Source organism: Mirounga leonina, unplaced genomic scaffold, assembly GCF_011800145.1.
Source record: "Mirounga leonina isolate KUSES-001 unplaced genomic scaffold, KU_Mleo_1.0 Mir_168, whole genome shotgun sequence".
Classification (NCBI taxonomy): Eukaryota; Metazoa; Chordata; class Mammalia; order Carnivora; family Phocidae; genus Mirounga; species Mirounga leonina.
Genome location: NW_023270426.1, coordinates 41,981,367 through 42,003,348, shown reverse-complemented (window position 1 = coordinate 42,003,348; position 21,982 = coordinate 41,981,367). Strand labels below are relative to the sequence as shown.

The following is a 21,982-nucleotide window of genomic DNA, read 5'->3' as shown; positions in this document are numbered from 1 at the left end:
TTAAAAATTCTCAAAGTTAAACTTCATCTGAATTGGCCAGCCCTTTCTACAGCCATATGTACTTGCCCACGTGGGTGCAGGTGCACGTGTATGTGACAAGGATGGGTTTTTCCACTATTCAGTTAACTCAAAAAGTAGTGATGGGATCTTACCTTCTGTATTACCACCCCTCCTCCAGGGTTCCAGAACTCACTCCTTCTTTTGAGTGTGGCAGGAAATTAAAAGCATCCTGAGCAGTTCACAGAGGCTCCACAAATTCTCAAGTAAGAGGCAGACATCCTTCAGTTGAATGATCATAGCAGGACGCACACTAGAACCTGCCAATGGAATGCCCTTTGGTCACCATGATGGCAACAGCCACCTCCCCTGCAGAACCAACAGGCGTTCCCAGCCCAAAGGCCAGAGGTGTATAAACAACTGGCTCAGCTTCCATGTGGTCCCTGCTTCTGACCACTGCTAGTTACTGGCATTCTTTTTTGTTAAGTTTCCTGTCTACTTGACTCCCCCACCACCGCCCACCAATTCCCTGACTAACTTCTTCCAAGGTACAACCTCATGACCTCTCCTTGTCTTTTCAGCACAGATACATCACACCCCTCATCTGTATTGTTTTTCTCCTTCTCTCTGATTCTGTGTGTGTGTGTGTGTGTGTGTTGTGCATGTCATAAGCTCCTATATCCACTCCCCTCAAGGCCTTTCTTCTGATTTTCCTGGCTTGCAAGGAATGAAAAAGAAAACAACAATAAATATTTACTGTTTATTTTCTTCTTCTCTTCCTGCACTAATAATTATAGCTTTTCTGTGGACAACACGAATGTACCTGGCTCTACCTGACGCTGTCATCCCGAGATGCAGGAAAAGCAGAAATAGACAATTGATTTGGTCAATTAAATATTTCACAGTCTTATCTTGCTATATCTTCACCAGAATGTAAGCTCCTTGAGAACAGAAACTGCTTGTTTTCTTGTGGTGATAATTTCAATGCTTGGTGTATGGGAGACATGTGTTAATACATCTTTGTGGAATTACTGAATGAATGACAACATTTCCAGTCCTGACTTCTCAGGTGCCATTTTGATATTCAGAACTTCCCTAATTTTTCAGGGGACAGCTCAAGTCCCCCCCTCTTCCAAGAAGACTTTCCTGAGTACCCCTGCTTTGCTCTCACCCCTGCGGCATTTTCATCTGTATCTCACAACATCTCCTTGTTTGTTATTTCGATGATTGGTAGCTCATTTGTTTAAAAACAAATGATGTTTTCAACAACTTTACAACTAATACTGTAGTGAACGTCTTTCGAGTTGTTTCTTAGAAATCCTTCAAAGGAGACTGATGGTAACACTCCAGAGTCTAATTCAAGAAAATAAGGTGGGTCAAAACAATGCTCTCTGGGTACACAACTCTTTGACTCTTTGACTTGTCATTATTCTCTTATTTTTAATGTGTGTCATATTTCCTCCTCGCTTCCTTCATGAACAAAAGATTTTGTGTTTTCCTCTACAGAGATGAGCGTGGCTCAAGGCACGTAGTAAATTCCCACTGATTACTTGATTGATTTTAAAGACACTAGGGTTATTTCAGAGACTCTAATTTTCTTTCCGTGGACAACTCTGTGGCAAATGTGTCCTTCCTAATTCACAGGAGGGCCCTCCTGGTCTTGGGTTGTGTTTTCAATATTCTGTGGACAATAAAAAAAATGTATAGGACTGTAAGAACATGCGCTCTCCCATCCTCCATCAGGATAGAAAGGATAATTGAAGTCCATGAAAATGATTAATTAAACCTTCAGGGGGTGTGTTTATTTCTTCTGAAATGTTACTTTTGACTAAGAGAGAATTAATGTTCTTTTCCTTTTCCAAGCTTTGTCTCCATTCAGAGCTGCCCTTGTAAATTTTTGCCAGCAAGGGAAGGAAAGAGGGTATTTTTTTGCCACAGCATTTGTCTCCATTTCAGCAACAAAGACATGAACGTTCTAAAGGCACCGGCAGCACAGCTCCAACCTGAGGAGGTGATTTTTCTCACATGACCAGTCTTTCATCCTGGAAAGAGGAAGCACTCTTGGGATCTCATACTAAACGCCAGTAAGCTGTAGCATCTTTGAATGAGAAGAAGCAAAAGATAATGTGAGAAAAATACAAGAGAGCATCCTTAAACAGTGAAGCCTGTACTCATGACAGAACAAGGCCTCGATTCTTTACTCTGAGGTCCAGTGATGCTGGCCAGGAATGAAACGATGAGACTTAGTAAGGCACGAAGCCCGAGCGCACTTCCCTTCACCACAATTCCCTCACCTCAGCATTTTATATTCTCGAACGCTCATGTTCTTCCTTGGAAAAGCAAACACATGTACGTTTGTTAAGTGGTTTCTCTGCAATTATAAAGCAATTTGAGTCGCGGAGCAGTATTCTAACTGAGGATGTTTAGATGTCCTTCGGCAAAGATTAAAAAAGGACTCATGGACATTTTAAAGGCAGTAGCTTTTAAAGTATGAGTATTTTCACAATTTTCTGAGAGTTTCTTTTAAAATTTTTTACAAGAATAATATAGTTCTTGGCTTAAAAATAGTTTACAGGGAAGGATCATTTTGTAAGAATGTTCTAGGCTGGAAAACTTCATACATTTGGTAAATGTGTTACCTCAAGCGAGATGAATTTTACAAGTATTTTAATTCTCCTGAGATTTGTACAATTTCTGGATCACTACACACTGGAGGAGAGTGCATGAGACTAGAAAGAAAGCACCGTTCATGACAATATGCTCTTCACATTGGAGCTGACCTTTTGATTCTTTTGCCTATTGGAGACTTCAGCCAGATTTTAATTGGAGAGTATTTTTAATACCCTCCACTCATCAGCCAACTAATAGAAATAACCCAGGGCCACTAGAAACAAAACAAAACAAAACAAAAACAAAAACAAAACATCATTATCTTTTGGTCAATCTGGATAAAGTGAAAAATGAGAGACAGGAGCCAATGACAGACTAGAGGCTTTGCACACTGTAGTTAAAGAAACCCTTATTCAGACTCAGGATCACACAGAAAATTACAGATAACATGCTGCAGAAAGGACTCCTCGTTTCCCCCCCCCCACACCCCCCCGCTCCCGCCAAGGGAAAGAAATCACTGTAATGATTTTTCTGATTAATAGTAAAAAATACATCTGAAGGGAAGAAAGAGAAAAATTACCATTATACTGATTTAAAACAAAGTCATAACATCCAGTTTCTTGGGGAAAAAAAGAGATTCTAGTTCCTTCATTTTACCATAGACTGAGAAAAAAAAAAAGTAAGGTAGACTGGAAAAAAGAAAAACACTTAAAAGGTTTCCAATGTCCTTAATCATTAAGACAGAAGTAATTATACTAGCAACGAAAATAATCACTGAACAGGGACAGGCTACAGGGTCAAGATGCTGAGAGCATCAGTGTGAAATGACAATAAATAAGAAATAGGTCTAGGGGCACCTTGGTGGCTCAGTTGGTTAAGCATCCAACTCTTGATTTCAGCTCAGGTCGTGATCTTAATTAGGGCTGTGAGGAGCCCTGCGCCTGGCTCCAGCTGGGCATGGATTTTGCTTAAGATTCTCTCTCCCTCTGCCCCTCCCCCACCTTCTTTAAAAAAAAAAAGGTCTAATGGGTACTGACTCTAAAAGATATTTTGGAACGGTGTCTTGTTCCTTATCTCTGTTTTTGTTGATACTCACCTTCATATATTTCTTTCACCAGCAGATGTGATGTCATAGCAGAGAAGTGTGGGCAGTTTGGATGGTGTATGAGTTAGCTAACCAGCTTAGCTTCTGTAACAGGATCCAAAAATACCAATGGCTTACACAGGACAGAGTGAATTTCCCTTTCATATAACAGTCTCTATAGCAGTGGTGGTGTCCGGACCGTACTCCCGATTTTTTGCTCTGCCAATCTCAACCTCCAGCTTCCATTGTGTCCTAAGAAAAGCTACTCCACTTCCTGCCTTCATCCAAGAAAGGTCCTGTTCTTTTGTTTAAGGGCAGGTTTCAAAATCTTTACATATCATTTTGGTTCACTGTCATGTAGCTGGAGCTCAGTCACCTGACCACAGCCAGCTAATCCAAGCTGAAAGTGAGGTTTTTGAACTGGAAGCAATGTTTGCCTGGTAGAACTTCATGGGTCTCTCATTTTTCATGACCAATTCACTTATGGTCCTTCAGCATTTCACCGGCTTTCAGGACTCTTACTATTTTAGGGACAAAATGTACTTCCAGGCATTACTTTATATACCTTCATAAGAGTTGAGGGTGCTTCCCATCTATTTATCAATCATCACCAGAAAGCACTTCCTACTTATGGTATTATTTGCTCATGCCTGTCAGTTGCTCCCTGATGGATGGTACCTGGGACATTAAGCTAAAATTTTATTTCATTTTTCCTTGCTATCACAATTATAATAATATTCAAGTTCTATTAAATTTGGAGTCTAAATTGCCCTTTAGAGTCTTCAGTTGTTGGATTTGCTATCTGAGCATATGTGTGTGAAAGAAGTTTTATTTTATTCAGGGATGGGGGAATGGGCTTGACAGGGGTGGGGTACGCTTGGTAATTTGAAGGAAGAACTGGAAAAGTTGGACAAAATTTTTTAAATATTTGAAGACATCATAGAGAAAACAACCAGTGAAAATGCTGGGGCTGTGTTTTAAGAGATGAAGAAAGCTGAGAGGTAAAGCATTTTGGTTTCTGAAAGCATCTGTATATTCTGAAAAGAACCTGAGCTGAGCATTCTTCAGACTCGCAAGTGTGTTTCCTTTGTGATAATTCATCAAGCTATGAGGTTAGAATTATTGTAGTTTTAGTAAGTGTGTTATACTTGAATTTTTAAAAAATTACATATATTTGAAATAAAACAAATGAAAGAAATTGTGTATAAAATAATATAACCAACACCTATGAACCCACGATTAAAAGGATTCTATCACTTAAAAATTATTATGTATTTCTCTTTCCATGTTTATAAGAAATAAAATGTTTTAGATATAGCCAGAGCTCTATCCCCTCTGTGTTCCCCCCATCCTTAGAGAAAACACCATACTGAAGTTGGTGCACCATTCTTACCCATGGATTTGTACTTTCACAAATTTCACAAAGAATCTGGTCTAAGATTTTGGGTTTTAAAATCATATAGAATTCTACTATGTATCTTTTGCAATTTCCATTTATCACTCCATATTGTTTTTGAGACTTATCCATGTTGAAATGTATAGATCAAATTTATTCATTTAGATTCCTATATATAACTTCAGTGTGCAAATAAGCCACTTATAATCCATTCCTTTATTGAAGGGCAGGTAGATGGACTCCACACATTTGCTATTAAAAACAGTGCTGCAGTAAACATCACTGTACATATATCTTTGTTCTCATTTTTAAGAGCACTCCTATAGCAGACATCTAGAAAGGAAAAGACAGGGCACTGGGTCAGACACATCTTTGACCTGACTCAAACTACTCTCCAGATGGTTGTCATAATTGGACTCCCAGAAGCACTATGGAGGAGTCCTTGTTCTCCCACCTTCTTGCCAGTACTTGATACTATCAGGGTAGTGATTATTTTATATTTTGGGAGAGTCTGAAATGGTACCTTGATGTTGTTTTAGTTTCTATTTTCCTGACTACTGGTGAGGTTGAACACATTTTCCGTATCTTTGCTGGCCATTATTTTTTTCTCTGTGAATTTGCCATGATAAAACTGACCATTTTTTTCTTTTTGGTTGACTGCATTTTTCTTACTGATCTTTAGGCGATTTAAAAATATTGAGCATGTGACTCTTGGTTTTGGCTTGGGTCATGATCTCGGGGTCGTGAGATTGAGCCCTGCGTCTGGCTCTGTGCTCAGTGGGGAGTCTGCTTGGGGATTCTCTCCCTCCCTCTCCTTTTGCCTCTCCCCCCACTCTAGGGCTGTCTGTCTCTCTCTAAAATAAATAAATAAATCTTTTTAAAAAAATGTATTCTAGAACTTTACTCTTTGATACATGAGTTGTAGGTATCTTCCCCCAATGTGAGAAGTTTTTTGTCATGAAAAGATTTTATTATCATTAAAATAAGTTTTTATTTATTATTGAGGACAATGTAGTCACATTTGTTACTGTTTATATTATTGTTTGTGTTTTTCTCTTTTTTTTTATTCTTATGTTAATCCCCATACATTACATCATTAGTTTTAGATGAAGTGTTCCATGATTCATTGTTTGTGCATAACACCCAGTGCTCCATGCAGAATGTGCCCTCCTCAATACCCACCACCAGGCTAACCCATCCTCCCACCCCCCTCCCCTCTAGAACCCTCAGTTTGTTTTTCAGAGTCCATTGTCTCTCACGGTTCGTCTACCCCTCCGATTTCCCCCGCTTCATTCTTCCCCTCCCGCTACCTTCTTCTTCTTCTTTTTTTTTTTTCTTAACATATATTGCATTATTTGTTTCAGAGGTACAGATCTGAGATTCAACAGTCTTGCACAATTCACAGCGCTTACCAGAGCACATACCCTCCCCAGTGTCTATCACTCAGTCACCCCATCCCTCCCACCCCACCCCCAACTCCAGCAACCCTCAGTTTGTTTCCTGCGATTAAGAATTCCTCATATCAGTGAGATCATATGATACATGTCTTTCTCTGTTTGACTTATTTCACTCAACATAATACCCTCCAGTACCATCCACGTCGTTGCAAATGGCAAGATCTCATTCCTTTTGATGGCTGCATAATATTCCATTGTATATATATACCACCTCTTCTTTATCCATTCATCTGTCGATGGACATCTTGGCTCTTTCCACAGTTTGGCTATTGTGGACATTGCTGCTATAAACATCGGGGTGCACGTACCCCTTCGGATCCCTACTTTTGTATCTTTGGGGTAAATACCCAGTAGTGCAATTGCTGGATTATATTTTCAACTTTTTGAGGAACCTCCATACAGTTTTCCAGAGTGGCTGCACCAGCTTGCATTCGCACCAACGAGGGTGTAGGAGGGCTCCCCTTTCTCCGCATCCCCGCCAACATCTGTCATTTCCTGACTTGTTAATTTTAGCTATTCTGACTGGTGTGAGGTGGTATCTCATTTAGGTTTTGATTTGGATTTCCCTGATGCTGAGCGATATTGAGTACTTTTTCATGTGTCTGTTGGCCATTTGGATGTCTTCTTTGGGAAAATGTCTGTTCATGTCTTCTGTTTTTCTCTATCTTAATTAAAAAATAACTCCTGGGGCGCCTGGGTGGCTCAGTCCTTAAGTGTCTGCCTTCGGCTCAGGTCATGATCCCACGGTCCTGGGATCAAGCCCCACACTGGGCTCCCTGCTCGGCGGGAAGCCTGCTTCTCTCTCTCCCATTCCTCCTGCTGTGTTCCCTCTCTCGCTGTGTCTCTCTCTGTCAGATAAATAAATAAATAGAAAATAACTCCTTATTCCAATGACATTACTTTTTCTTCCAAAACTTTTAAAGTTTTGCTCTTCAAATTTGAGTCTTCAGTTCATCTGGAGTTGTTTGTATATGACAGGAAGTATTTCTGCAATATACATAACACCACACCAACAGCAGATTTCATCCTTTCCCCAGGTAACTAAAATGTCATCTCTGCTTATTGCCTAGCTCAAGCATACACATTTGTCTTTTTAGAATGTACACTGTGTTCATTCCTAGATGAAGGTCGACTTTCTAGCTGGCATCATCTCTCACCAGCTTTAAGCTTTCTTTAATGTTTCAGGTGGTGAAGCTGTGTTGTTCTCTCAGCTGTTGCTTATAAGAAAATGTCTTTGTTTTTATTTTTGAAAGATATTTCCACTAGATATAGAATTCTAGGTTGACAGGGGATTTGCTTTGTTTCTTTTTTTCCCTTTTAGCACTTTGAAGTGTTCTTCTGTCACCTTCTGGCTACATGGTTTCTAATAAGATACTAGCGGGATTTTAAAGGGCATTTTCCCCTTAATGTTTTTCTCTGGCTGCCTTTCAGATTTTTCTATCTATCTTCAGCCATTTGATTATGACGTGCCTGGGTATGGCTGTCTCTGTGTTTATTCTGCTAGCAGTTTTTGAACCTTTTTTTTTTTTTTAAAGATTTTATTTATTTATTTGACAGAGAGAGACACAGCGAGAAAGGGAACACAAGCAGGGGGCGTGGAGAGGGAGAAGCAGGCTGTCCGCTGAGCAGAGAGCAACATGCGGGGCTCAATCCCAGAACCCTGGGATCATGACCTGAGCCAAAGCCAGATGCTTAATGACTGAGCCACCCAGGCGCCCTGAACCTTTTTTTTTTAAGAGTTGTTTTTTTTTTTCAATTTTATTTTTTTGAAAGAGAGAGTGGGGGGAGGGGAAAAGGAGAGGGAAAAGCAGGCTCCCCGCTAAGCAGGGAGCCCCATGCGGGGCTTGATCCCAGAACCCTGGAATCATGACCTGAGCCGATGGAAGATTCTTAATCGACTGAGTCACCCAGATACCCTAGGTTTTTAAAACCTTTTAAAAATACAGGTTATGATTACCATCAAATTTGAAAATTTTTAGTCATTATTTCTTCAAATGTTTTTTTTCTGCCCCAGTCTCTCTCTCCTTTCCTTCTGGGTTTTCAATGATACATATATATGCTTCCTGTACCACAGGTCACTAAGACTCTATTTGTTACTTTCACTTTTTTTTCTCTATGTACTTAAATTTGGATAGTTTCTATTGACCTATTATCAGACTCACTAATATTTTCTTCTACAGTTCCCAACCTACTTTTTAAAATTTAAATTAAATTAGCTAACATATAGAACATCATTAGTTTCAGATGTAGAGTTCAGTAATTCATCAGTTGCATATAACACCCAGTGCTCATCACATCATATGCCCTCCTGAGTAATATTCCATTGTGTACATGAATGAATATATATATATATGAATGAAATTGAATATATATATGTATATACAGATGAATGGATAAAGAAGATGTTATATATTCTACATCTTTATCCACCTGTCAATGGACATCTGGGCTCTTTCCATAGTTTGGCTATTATGGACATTGCTGCTATAAATATTGGGGTGCAGGTGCCCCTTCAGATCACTACATTTGTATCTTTGGGGTAAATATCCAGTAGTGCAATTGTTGGGTCATAGGGTAGCTCTATTTTTAGCTTCTTGAGGAACCTCCATACTGTTTTCCAGAGTGGTTGTACCAGCTTGCATTCCCTTGATCCCAAAACCAAACAAAGACCCCACCAAAAAGGAGAATTACAGACTAATACCCCTGATGAACATGGATGCAAAAATTCTCACCAAGATACTAGCCAATAGGATCCAACAGTACATTAAAAGGATTATTCACCACGACCTGGTGGGATTTATTCCTGGGCTGCAAGGTTGGTTCAATATCTGCAAATCAATCAACATGAGACATCACATTAACAAAAGAAAGGACAAGAACCACAGGATCTCAATTGATGCCAAAAAATCATTTGACAAAATATGCATCCTTTCTTGATTAAAACTCTCCACAATGTAGGGACAGAGGGAACATACCATAATATCATAAAAGCCATATACGAAAAACCCACAGTGAATATCATTCTCAATGAGGAAAAACTGAGAGTTTCTCCCGTAAGGTCAGAAACATGACAGGGATGTCCACTCTCACCACTGTTGTACAACATAGTACTGGAAGTGCTAGCCTCAGCAATCAGACAACAAAAAGAAATAAAAGGCCTCCGAACTGGCAAAGAAGTCAAACTCTCACTCTTCGCAGATGACACAATACTTTATGAGGAAAACCCAAAGGACTCCACCCCAAAATTGCTAGAACTCATACAGGAATTCAGCAGTGTAGCAGGATATAAAATCAACTCACAGAAATCAGTTGCATTTCTATACACTAACAATGAGACAGAAGAAAGAGAAATTAAGGAATTGATCCACTTACAATTGCACCCAAAACCATAAGATACCTAGGAATAAATCTAACCAAAGAGGTACAGGATCTGTACTCTAAAAACCCAATCTACTTTTAAGCCCATGTAGAGATTTTTAAAATTTTTTGATATTGTATTATTTTAGTTTTAGAACTAGTGTGTGGCTCTTTTTATGTAGTTTCTGTTTTTCTGCTGAGTTTGCTCACTCATGTTCTCATTCTGGCCAGCTTTTCCTTTAAGCCCTTGAATATACTTTTGTTTTTCACTGTTTCAACATCTTTCCATGCTAATTCCAACATCTGTCTCATCTCTCTTTTTATTGGCTGTTTCCTCTCCTATTTTGGGTCATGCTTTCCTGCTTCTTTATATATCTAGTAGTTTTTATTGTATGCACAACTTTATGGATACTACATTGTTGAGAGTTTGGCTTATATTGTCTTCATTTAAGGAGGGTGGAATACTATGGTAGATCAGCTTTATCCTGTAGAAGCTTGATTTTAGACATATCTGGATGAGTCTAGAATAACCCTCACTATAGAGGCAGAGTAGCTCTGTTCCTCAGACATGGTATTTCTGGGGTTTCTTTCATTTGAGTGGCTGAGTTGTTCCTGAGGTCTCTCCACATCTCCTTGCCAAAACTCCATTGTTTCCCAGTACCATGTCATTCTTGGAGCCCCTGTTTTGTTGACTGTCATCCAAGAGTCTTGCTTTGTGCATGCACAGCTGAATGACTGCTGAACAGTCCAGCTAACACTTCTGAAGAATTCTGGGGTTCTTTCTCTGCACAACTCTCTCCTCCTGGGACCATGTTTACACAAATCCCAACTGTCTCTATATGCCCAAATTCCAACATCTGAATTCTCCTTGCAGGCCTACCTACCATTGCTCTCTGTTAGGTCTCTGCTCCCGGATACCACAGTTTGGAAAGGGTCCCCAGGCAGAGAACTGGGCAAATGTGAAGCTCACCTTGTCCCCTCATGTTCTTCCCTTCACCTGAGGATCAGAGCCCTGTGTTGCCTGTTGCCCAAGAGAAGAGCTTCTTTATATACTTTGTTTGATAGCTATTTACAGTGGGAAGGTGAGTGTGATGCTCATTGCTCCATTATATCCAGAATTAAGGGTGTCTACCTATGAATTTTTTAGTTTCTCTTATATTTGAATTCCTGCCCCTTCTTTTATTTCCATCATTGAAATTTGTGCCATCTTACCTTTTTCGTTGGATAATATAATCAGTACTGACACTCACTTCAGCTGCCATCAGTTAGGGGTATGCTGGGGATGCAGATTGTTTTTAAACAAAAAAAAATTTTTTTTAAGATTTTATTTATTTGAGAGAGAGAGAGATAGTGAGAGAGAGCATGAATGGGGCGGGGGGGAGGGGTGCAGAAGGAGAGGGAGAAGCAGACTCCCCACTAAGCCGGGAGCCCGATGCAGGACTTGATTCCAGGACTCCAGGATCATGACCTGAACTGAAGTCAGATGCTTTTAACCAACAAAGCCACCCAGGTGCCCCTTCCTTAGACACTATTATTTCATTGTGCTCCAAGTAACTTTTGATTGTCATTAGCTGCTTTGAGCCAGAGAGCTATTCTGAAACCACAGAAGGCTGTTCTGTCCACATACAGGCAGGTTGGCAGTGCTGGGAAATTACCAGGAACAACCACTGGCCAATGACTGATAGAGTTTGTACCTAAACATCCCAGTGCCCTCGTCTTTTGGATAGAATAATTTTGAGACATGCTTACATCATTCACCAGAGTTGCTCTATGGGATTAATCTCCAACTGTCCACTCTGGTCCTTCCTCACCCCCTTGCTAGTGTTCATGGCCTAAAGAAAAATAAACCATCTCCAATCAATTCTGGTCTTAAAGTATGCTACTGGGGAACTTGAACTAAACCCATTGTATTGTGGTTAGAATAGGTATGCTACATAATACCAATTTTTCAATAGTTGTGGACAATTGTTTTATGTCCTAGCACACAAGAAAATTTTATAAATGTTGTGAGCATAAAATATTTATTCTCTAATTATGGTCCAGATATCTATAAGTTTTTATTGGATAAAGATTTATCTTGTGGTTGAGATACAGCATTTTATTTGAATGTGAGATCAATTCTTCAGTGAGATATATTTTAATCCAAATATAATGGAGATTTGCAAGTTTTTTCTTATAATTCTGTAAGTTTTACCTTTACATATCTGAAGGCTGTGTTATTATGTACATATAGATTTGGAATAGTTATATATTCCTTAGCAATTGACAAATTCTCCCTATTTTTCTCTCCCATTAACTACTCAAAGGTACAAGTTGTCCCTTACACCATTCTAGAGGAAACCCATGTTCTAAGTGAACAAGGCAACTTAATTTGCTATCTCCCTGACTTTGCTATAAAGAGGTGGCCAGTGCAGTAACACACTGCTTTGCTTTCCTTTCTATTATTTTTTGCCACACTCTTAAAAAAATAAACATTTTGTGTTAGAACGATTTAGATTTATGGAAAATTTATGTAGTACAGAAAGTTCCCATATACCCCATGCCAGTTGCCTTTATTGTTAATACTTTACATTACCATGGTAAATTTGTTACAATTAATGAACCAATACCAAGACACTATTACTGACTGAAGTTCATATTTCATTCCGATTTCTAATACCATTTTCTGTTCCAGGATCAGCATCATTGATCATTTTACTTTTTACTTTTGCCTATTTCAGAATGTGATATAATTGGAATTATATAGTAGCAGCCTTTTCACACTGGTTTCTTTCCCTTGGCAATATATTTTTAAAGCTCCTCTTTGCATGTCTTTTCATGGCTTCATTTCTTTTTATTGCTGAATAATATCCCATTATATGGATATACCACAGTTATCTATTCACCAATTAAAGGACATCTTTGTTACTTCTAGTTTTGGAGGTTATGAATAAAGTTACTATAAACTTTTATGTGAAGGTTTTGTGTGGACTTAAGTTTCAAATCAGTTGGATAAACACCGAGGAGCACAAGAGCTGGAATGTACGGTAAAACTATTTTTAGCTTCGTAAGAATCTGCCAGCCTGTCTTCCAAAGTGGCTGTCCATTTTGCATTTCTACTAGCAATGAATGAGAGTTCTTGTTGTTCTGTATCCTCTCTAGCAATTAGTATTGCCACTGGTTTTTTTTTAAGTATTATTTTAATTATTCTTATAGGTGTGCTTTAGATCTATTATCGTTTTAATTTGCAATTCCTTACTGACAGGTAATAACAAGCCTCTTTACATATGCATATCTGTGTACCTCTTTTAATGAGGTATCTGTTCAGATCTTTAATTGGAGATTTAGATTTTTAATTTGGACTATTTTCTTATTGTTGAGCTTTAAGAATTCCTTGTAATACAGTTTTGGACACAAGTCTCTAATAGTTAATTTTATGTCACTTTGATTGGGCTATGGGATGTCAAGATATTTGGCCAAACATTTATCTGAGTGCATCTGTGAGAGCGTTTTTGGATGAGGTTAACATTTGAACTGGTAGATCTAGTAAAGCAGATTGCTCACCCTAATGTGGGTGGGCCCCATCCGTTCAACTGAAAGCTGGTCTAAAACAAAAGGCCATCCCACCAGGAGAGGGAGATTCTCTACCTGACTGTCTTCCAGGTAGGACATCAGTCTTCTACCTTCAGATTCAAACTTGGACTAGAACTTACATCACTGGCTCTCCTGTTCCTCCGGCCTTCAGACTCAGACTGGAAGCAAACCGTCAGCGATCCTGGGTCTCCAGCTTGCTGACTGAAGATCCTGGGACTTCTCTCAACTTCTCAGGCTTTATCATCCTATCATCCTATATCTCCATATATACCTCCTATTGGTTCTATTTTATAATTGGTTCTATTTTACATTGTTCCTAATATATATTATTATTAAAAGATTTAATATTATATATAATAGAATAAAAATAAATATCCTATATATATATTAATAGCATCTATAAATATAAACATATGTATATCCTATTGGTTCTGTTTTTCTGGAGAACCCAGACTAATACAAATCCTTCATCAGATATGTGTCTTGCAAATACTTCCAGTCTATGATTTGTCTTTGCATTCTTCCAACAGTGTCTTTCACATAGCAGCTTTTAAATTACAGTAAAGTTCTACTTAATCAATTTTTGTTTTCTTTCCTGGGTCATGTTTCTAGTATTGTACCTAAAAGCTCATCTCCAAACCCAAGTTCACAGATTATTCTCTCATGTTGTCTTCTACAGTCTTTATAGTTTTTCATGTTATATTGAGCTCCATGACCCATTTTGAATTAACTTTTGGGGAAGGTGTAAAGTCTGTATCTAGGTTCTTTCTCATGCAAATGGACATCCAGTTGTTGACATCCAGCATCATTGCTGAGAAGACCATCCTTTCTCCACTAGATTGCCTTTTCTCCTGGGTCAAAGATCAGTTGGTTGTATTTGTGTGTGCCTTTAGTCTGTGTTACCCATCTGTTTCTCCATTCTTTCACCAACACCACGTTGCCTTTATTACTGTAACACTGTAGCAAATTTTGAAATCAGGTACCATGAGTTCTCTAACTTTGTTGTTTTTCATCAATATTTTACTTCCTTTTTTCCCCTCTCATTCTCCTGCTCCTTGTTGGTACTCACCAAATAAAAGGTTAGCACTGGAGTTTTTGCCTTGTGTTTTGCTTTCTGAAAGACCAGTGTTATAAAAATGAATGTTTATGCTCCATGCCCCTAAATTCATATCTTGAAGCCCTAACCCCCAGTACAGCTATATTTGGAGACAAGTCCTCTATGGAAGTAACTAAGGTTAAGTGAAGTCACAGGAGTGGGACCCTGATCTGGTAGGATTAGTGTTCTTACAAGAAGAGACAACAAAGAGCTCTGTCTCTCTGTTTCTATCTCTTCCTCTTCCTCTCTCTCTTACTGTGTGTGCATGCTCTGAGGAAAAGCCATGTGAGGACACAGTAGGAAGGCAAACATCTACAAGCCAGGATAGGAGGTCTCACCAAAACCCGACCCTAACAGCTTCTTAATCTTGGACTTCTAGCCTCCAGAACTATGAGAAAATAAATTTCTGATGTTTAAGCCACCCAGCCTGGTATCTTGTTATGGCAGCCCAAATAGACTAAGGTACACAGAATAAGACAATGAGGAATTTTTGTAAAGATCAAATAGCTAGATTCTGTTTTCTTAATCCAAACTGGTAATCCTTGTCTTTCAATGATGAGATAGTTCATTTAGTCTATTCCTGACCGTTTTCATTTTTATCACTTTATGATTTCTCTCTCACATATTTTTCTTTGTTTTTTTTTCTCCTCTCAAGACAAGCATTGGAATGATTAGTTTCCATAATTCTTTCTTTCTTTTCATTAGTTAGGAAATTATACATTTAATCTTTATGGTTTTATGGTTTACCCATTTATTTAAAAAATGCATGCCAGTCTGAACAAAGTCCAAAGTGAATAAAAATTTTACATTTCCAAATGTTACCAGTTTAGAAACTGGTGAAGTTTAGAAACTTAACTATGATTAGTAGTTCCTTTCTTAAATGTCATTTTTCTCAAAATTTTAGTCCAACTTGATTTTTATGAACACATTCTTCGTAATTATTTTCATTTTTTGTACTGTTAACATGTGTTTAGGTTTACCCTATGTTTGCCAATTGTTTTGCCCACTATTGCTTTTGGAAACCCTCTTCTTCCTTCTGGGTTCGATTTCCTTCTTTCTGAGGTAAATCCTTGAATAACTGCTTTAGTGAGAATATGTAGGCCGTAGTGCCTCTATGTCTTCTTGTGTCTCTAAAATTGTCCTTATACTTCCACCCTTGATTGATAGTTTGTTTAGTTTATAATTCTTGCTTGACAGTTATTTTTTTCTTGGCAACATGAAGATATTATTCAACTGTAGCCTGGCCTCTACTGTTGCCATGACAAGTCTATTGTCAGTAGTTTTTTTATTTATCTTACTTGAAACATTTTATTGTTGGACCTAAAGATCCATGTTTTTCATCATTTATAAAATTCTCAGCCATCATCTTGTTACTATTTGATTCTTCATCATTCTTTTTCTTTTTCTTCTTAAACTTTCCACAGACATATATTAGACCTTCTCATTAATTCCCTCATGACACTGAATCTTTCTTTTGTGTTTTTAATTTTTTTTTACCTTTCTCACTTACATTTTACTTTATTTCCTCAGATCCTTGTTCTGGTTTAATAACTTCAGCAGTTTCTAATATGGTCCACAAGCTGTTTGTTTATTGCTTAACTTTAAAAGTTCTATTTCATTTGTTTTAATCTTTTTTGTTGTTTATTGTGTATTTTTATAGTTGATTCTTTTTATTAACTTAATTATTTGAAACAATAATTTTATATTCTCTGTTAAAATATGCTATCATATGAAACGATTGGTCTTCTAATGTAACCTGTTTTGTCTTTAGTTCCTCCCCCATTCTTGATTATTTACCTGTGAAAGCTCAGTGTGAGAGGCACTTCATCCATGGGAGCATGGACACATATGGCATGGGGTGGTGGTGTCTTCAAGTGTAATAAGCTCCCTAGAATTATCATTGGCACAGGAGCACGATGATGTTAGTTTCTCAGTTTGGGGACTCCTAAACCTTGAAGACTTCAAGGTAGTATAAATTTAAACCCCACCATTGTGCATGGAAGACCCAAAGTATAACTCTTCAGGAATTTAGGTAGAAATAGATAAACTTGCCTATTGCCTTCCTGTGTCACTGGTCACAGCTTTTTCAGTCCTGTATTTTACGGAGGCATAGACCTTCAAGGTTTCCAGCTCTGCCCTCATGGGCTTGCAGGCTTTATTCTGTTCCTCTAGCATCTTAAAATTAAAGCTCTTAGGTACTTAACCAGAAACACACTAATCCTGATCTCACACACACACTCCCACCTAGGATCAACCAACAAGTGGAACCTCACTTGGGTCTCCTGGGATTATGCCCTGCTTTCCAGATTACCTGACATGTGGGTGCATTTTTCTTACTATTCCTGGTATCTCAACCATGTAGTTTGAACAATGTAATACTTTATGTGCTTGGGGAAGGGCTTCAGGTAATTGAAGTCACATTATTTATGGAACAGGAAGCACTGAAACTCAAGTTTTCATGAATATAGAGAAACCACACCCCAATCCGGGGGCTCAAATTAAGATGTGGAATACATTAATTATATTTCACGTTCACTAGCTATATCATAGACTAATTGGAACTCCTTGCTTTTTGCCCTGAGAATGTGGGATGGGATGGAGTTTCACAGTTGTTCAAACCTCCTTTAAAGTAGCAGAAGTGTATTAATAAGACATGAAGGAAGATACCGGCAAGAAAAGACTCATCTTGAGTTGATAACACATCGGTGAAATATCTGTCTCTTCATTAGTTTATAAGCATCTTTAAGGGAGGCAAAGTGATGTATTTATCTCATAATCTGTGCAGTAGAGCATTAAACTTGCTGCATGGCAGGTGCTGAATAACTGTGGAAAGAATAAAGGAAGGAGAGGGTGAGGATGGGAGAAAGAAAGGAAAAAAAAGAGAAAGAAGGAAGGGAGGCAGGGAGGGAAGGAGGAGGCAGCTCCTACCCATCACTATAACACCTATAGCAAAAAAGAAAAGCTAACGCACTTCCAGAAATTGGGTATTTGGAGCATAAATATCGGTGTCCTTAAGAATGACTCCACATTCTTAAAGGCCAAGGCTTGCAGAGACCATCAATAATGATTAAAGATTTTAGCTGCTTACAGCAGCAATGACATAAGACTCTCCGAAGCTACATGTCTGAACTAGAGGAATTTGTGTTTTCAGTAGAGTACGATGCTTCAAAGTTTCCATGGTGTTGAGGAGCAAGCCGCCATGTCAGCAAATCTGAATACATGGTTGAGTCAAAGATTTCTGAGCTGCGCCCATGTTTGGAGAGTTCTGTGTCTTCCTTTCTTAATGACCTAAACTTCCTTTTCATCCCAATACATTTCTTACAAATGCCCATGTCCTTTCTTTTGGCAAAAACTAAATTTCAGAAACAGGTAAGATGGTAGAAAGCTCTCATTTTTTTCCTGTTGTTGCAGAGACCATCAAGTGCATAAATGTTTCTCTTCAAAGGGGAGGAGGTTTTATGACTGAATTTTACATTCAATAAACCTCTTTCCAGCTGAGGGGGAAAATGTTCTTCACTTGGACGGGGCAGTTTAGCCACATCCACATACAATAATGAGTGTGAAAGCACTCTGAGAGACAAATAGCCTGTCGAGTCATTACTGTATTAATGTGCTGAGCATTATACTCTATGCTAGGAAATGGGATGATGATGGCCAGACACGGAGATGAGCATAGGCAGAAATCTGTGTAGTATATAAAGGTAGTAACCTACTCCACTCAAACTGCTCGCTCTTTGTCTTAGCCCAGGCTGGCGTAACAAAATACCATAGACTGCATGGTTTATCAACAACAAAAATTTATTTCTCACAGTTTTGGATGCTGGGAAGTCTAAACTCAAGGCTCCAGCAGATTTGATATTGGTGAGAATCCATTTCCTGGTTCCACACCATTTTCATTCCCTGTCCTCTAATGGCAAAAGGAGGCAGGAAGCTTTCTGGAACCTCTTTTTTTTTTTTTTTAAGATTTTATTTATTTGACAGAGAGAGACACAGCGAGAGAGGGAACACAAGCAGGGGGAGTGGGAGAGGGAGAAGCAGGCTTCCCGCAGAGCAGGGAGCCCGATGCAGGGCTCGATCCCAGGACCCTGAGATCATGACCTGAGCCGAAGGCAGACGCTTAACGACTGAGCCACTCAGGGGCCCCCTGGAACCTCTTTTATAAGGGCACTATGCCCCTTCATGAGAACTTCACTATCATGACCTAATCACTTCTCAAAGGCTCCACCTACAAACACCATCATACTGAGGATTGGGTTTCAACATATACATTTTGGGAGGAGGCAGACATTCAGGCTCTAACACTGCCAAACATGCAAACCACTGCCCCAGAGTTTCAATGTGGGCAACTAGCAACAGTAGAAAGAACAAAGAATGCTCTGTGCTCTGAGAGGACCCCCAACAAGGAAAGATTGGCGCTACTAACCTGAGAGCACTTGATTCTCAATCACTTCCATTCCTTTGCGGGATGAGGGTGGGAAGAGTAGGGCCACCTGGTCCTAGGATTTTGGTTGCTCTTGATGTCACTTCCTGCCTTGGCGTATTTGACTGGAAGAATGAGTTTGCATAAAAGAACATGCTCTCTATTTCCCTCGTCCCACTATTCCTTCATTTCCTCATCTGCCCTACTCATCTTTCCTTGAAATGTTTTTAACATAATTTTTAAAACAGCTTTATTGGCTCCGCATCAAGGTAGCACTGTTTCTTGAAGTGTGATCCATAAACCTCTAGTGATTCCAGGGAATACAGAGTCATTTCCATAGTTTAGAAGCTAAACCATTGATAATAATATACTAGTAATGCCATACCACAGAATGTGTGGTATGCTTCTATAGTTGCTAGCATACATTTTGCTTCACATTTGGCTAAGATCACTGATGCATAGAATTGAATCATTTCTCAGCATATATGGAAAATCCATGAAGGAAAAGTGATCAACATACTATTATGCCGATATTGAAAAGGCATGCTATCAGAAGAGGACATTTTAAAAGAGTTAACAAATAGTTGAAAATGATTCATGAGGGGCTATAGCAACATTTTTCTATACATGTCTCCAGAGGCAAGGGAAACAAAGTCAAAAATAAACTGTTGGGACCATAACAAAATAAAAAGCTTCTGCACAGCGAAGGAAACAATCAACAAAACTAAATGGCAACCTACAGAATGGGAGAAGATACATGCAAATGACATATCTGATAAAGGGTTAGTATCCAAAATACATAAAGAACTGATACAACTCAACACCTAAAAAATGAATAATACAATTTAAAAATGGGCAGAAGACATGAACAGATATTTCCCCAGAGAAGACATACAGATGGCCAAGAGACACATGAAAAGATGCTCAACATCACCGATCATCAGGGAAATGCAAATCAAAACTCAAGACATCACCTCACACCTGTCAGAATGGCTAAAATCAACAACACAAGAAACAACAGGTGTTGGTGAGCTTGTAGGGAAAAAGCAACCCTTGTGCCCTGTTGGTGGGAATGCAAACTGGTGCAGCCACTGTGGAAAACAGTATGGAGGTTCCTCCAAAGAGTTAAAAACAGAGCTACCCTATGATCCAGCAATTGCACTACTGGGTATTTACCCAAAAATTACAGAAACACTAATTCAAAGATATACATGCATCCTGATGTTTACAGCAGCATTATCTACAACTACCAAATTATGGAAACAGCCCAAATGTCCATCAACTAATGAATGGGTTAAGAAAGATGTGGTACATATATACGGTGGGATATTATTCAGCAATAAAAAAGAATGAAATCTCACCATATGCAACAATGTGGATGGAGCTAGAGAGTATAATGTTAAGAGAAATACGTGAGAGAAAGACAAATACCATATGATTTTACTCCTATGTAGAATTTAAGAAAAAATAAATGAGCAAAGAAAAAAGACAGAGACAAACAAATCAAGAAACAGACTCTTAATTATAGAGAACTTACAGGTACGAGAGGGGAGGTGGGCGGGGGGCGATGAGTGAAATAGGGGTGAGAATTAAGGTGGCACTTGTCATTATGAGCACTGAGTGATGTATGGAATTGTTGAATCACTATATTGTATACCTGAAACTAATACAACACTGTATGTTAGCTAACTGGAATTAGAATAAACACTTAATTAAAAAATAAAATACAATATAAAAAAATAAAAATAAATAAACATGTACGTCTTAAAAAAAATGATTCACAAGGTAGGTGTATTGGGATCAGGGTCAGAAGGGACCACTTACCCATGCTGCTGTGGACTCTAAAGGAGATTGCTAGAACTCCACTGTCTGTAAAGTGAATGGGTGGCAGAATATTTTCTCTTTTCTTTTTTTAAAGGTTTTACTTATTTGAGAGAGAGAGAGAGAAGGAGCATGAGCAGGGGGGTTGGCCAGAGGGAGGGAGAGAAGCAGACTCTCGGCTGAGCAGGGATGCCGATGTGGGACTCGATCCCAGGACCCTGGGATCATGACCTGAGCCGAAGGCAGACGCTTAATGACTGAGCCACCCAGGTGCCCCCAGAATAGTCTCTCATCATGATCTAATATTAAAGGAAATGAGGAAACCTGATTTTATTACATTCTGGCCTATGAGCATACATCTTTTTTTGTCCAATGAACAGAAAAAAATAGGCAGCAAGTATTAAAACCTTTCTTTTTTCCATTAAAGTATGGGACACTTACTACGACATTTACTACAACTATTCCAACTCAGTCTCCTTGATGGTATTCTTCAGGGTCGAGAAGATAGCTTATGAGCCCTGAGTTTTAAACCTTTAACTTACTGTACTACATGAATCCACACACCGTGAAAGGTCTCTCGGCTCAATTTAACAGATCCCTTGTGACGGAACCGGGTCTGACCCCAGTGAAGGCTGTGCTCCTCTAATGAAGCACAGAGCCTCATATGTCTCCCCAAATGAACAGAAGCAGGGAAGGAAGCAGTGATTGGAATGAAGAGAACATGGTAATAAAGTCTTTTTTGTATCTTATACTAGAAAAGGCTACACCAAACTTCTGTGGACAGCAACCCCTCTGCCGCTGGTTGTAACTCTCCTTCCTAATGCTTGGTGAAGGAAGCCACCCAGAGGTCCTTTTGGGGGAGTTACTAGGAGATGAAAAGCAACTGTCATGCTAACCTTAAAACACCAACTTCTCTGCTTTATTATTTTGAATTTACAATTCAATATATATTCATGGAATTAAATGGTCTGTTATTTACCTGAAGCTTGTTATGGGTTGAATGGTGCTCTCCCCGCAAATGCATATGCGTAAATCCTTGTCCCAGTATCTGAGACTAGCACCTTATTTGGAAATAGGGTCATGACAGATATAATTAGTTAAATTAAGATGAGATCATACTGGAGGAGGGTGGCTCCTAATCCAATATGACTGATGTCCCAATGAAAAGGGG

General features: G+C 38.8%; 1 long non-coding RNA gene across 2 annotated transcripts; it reads right to left on the bottom strand.

The window, feature by feature from the left end:
* Positions 1–211: 211 nt before the first annotated feature.
* Positions 212–9,305, bottom strand: LOC118016860. 2 transcript variants are annotated; one of them, XR_004680947.1, is made up of 2 exons: positions 9,277–9,305; positions 212–317 (listed from the first exon to the last, which is right to left on the bottom strand). It is a non-coding gene; the product is annotated as an uncharacterized LOC118016860 (long non-coding RNA). The 2 variants fall into 2 exon arrangements; XR_004680946.1 differs by lacking the exon at positions 9,277–9,305 and adding an exon at positions 821–874.
* Positions 9,306–21,982: the final 12,677 nt, after the last annotated feature.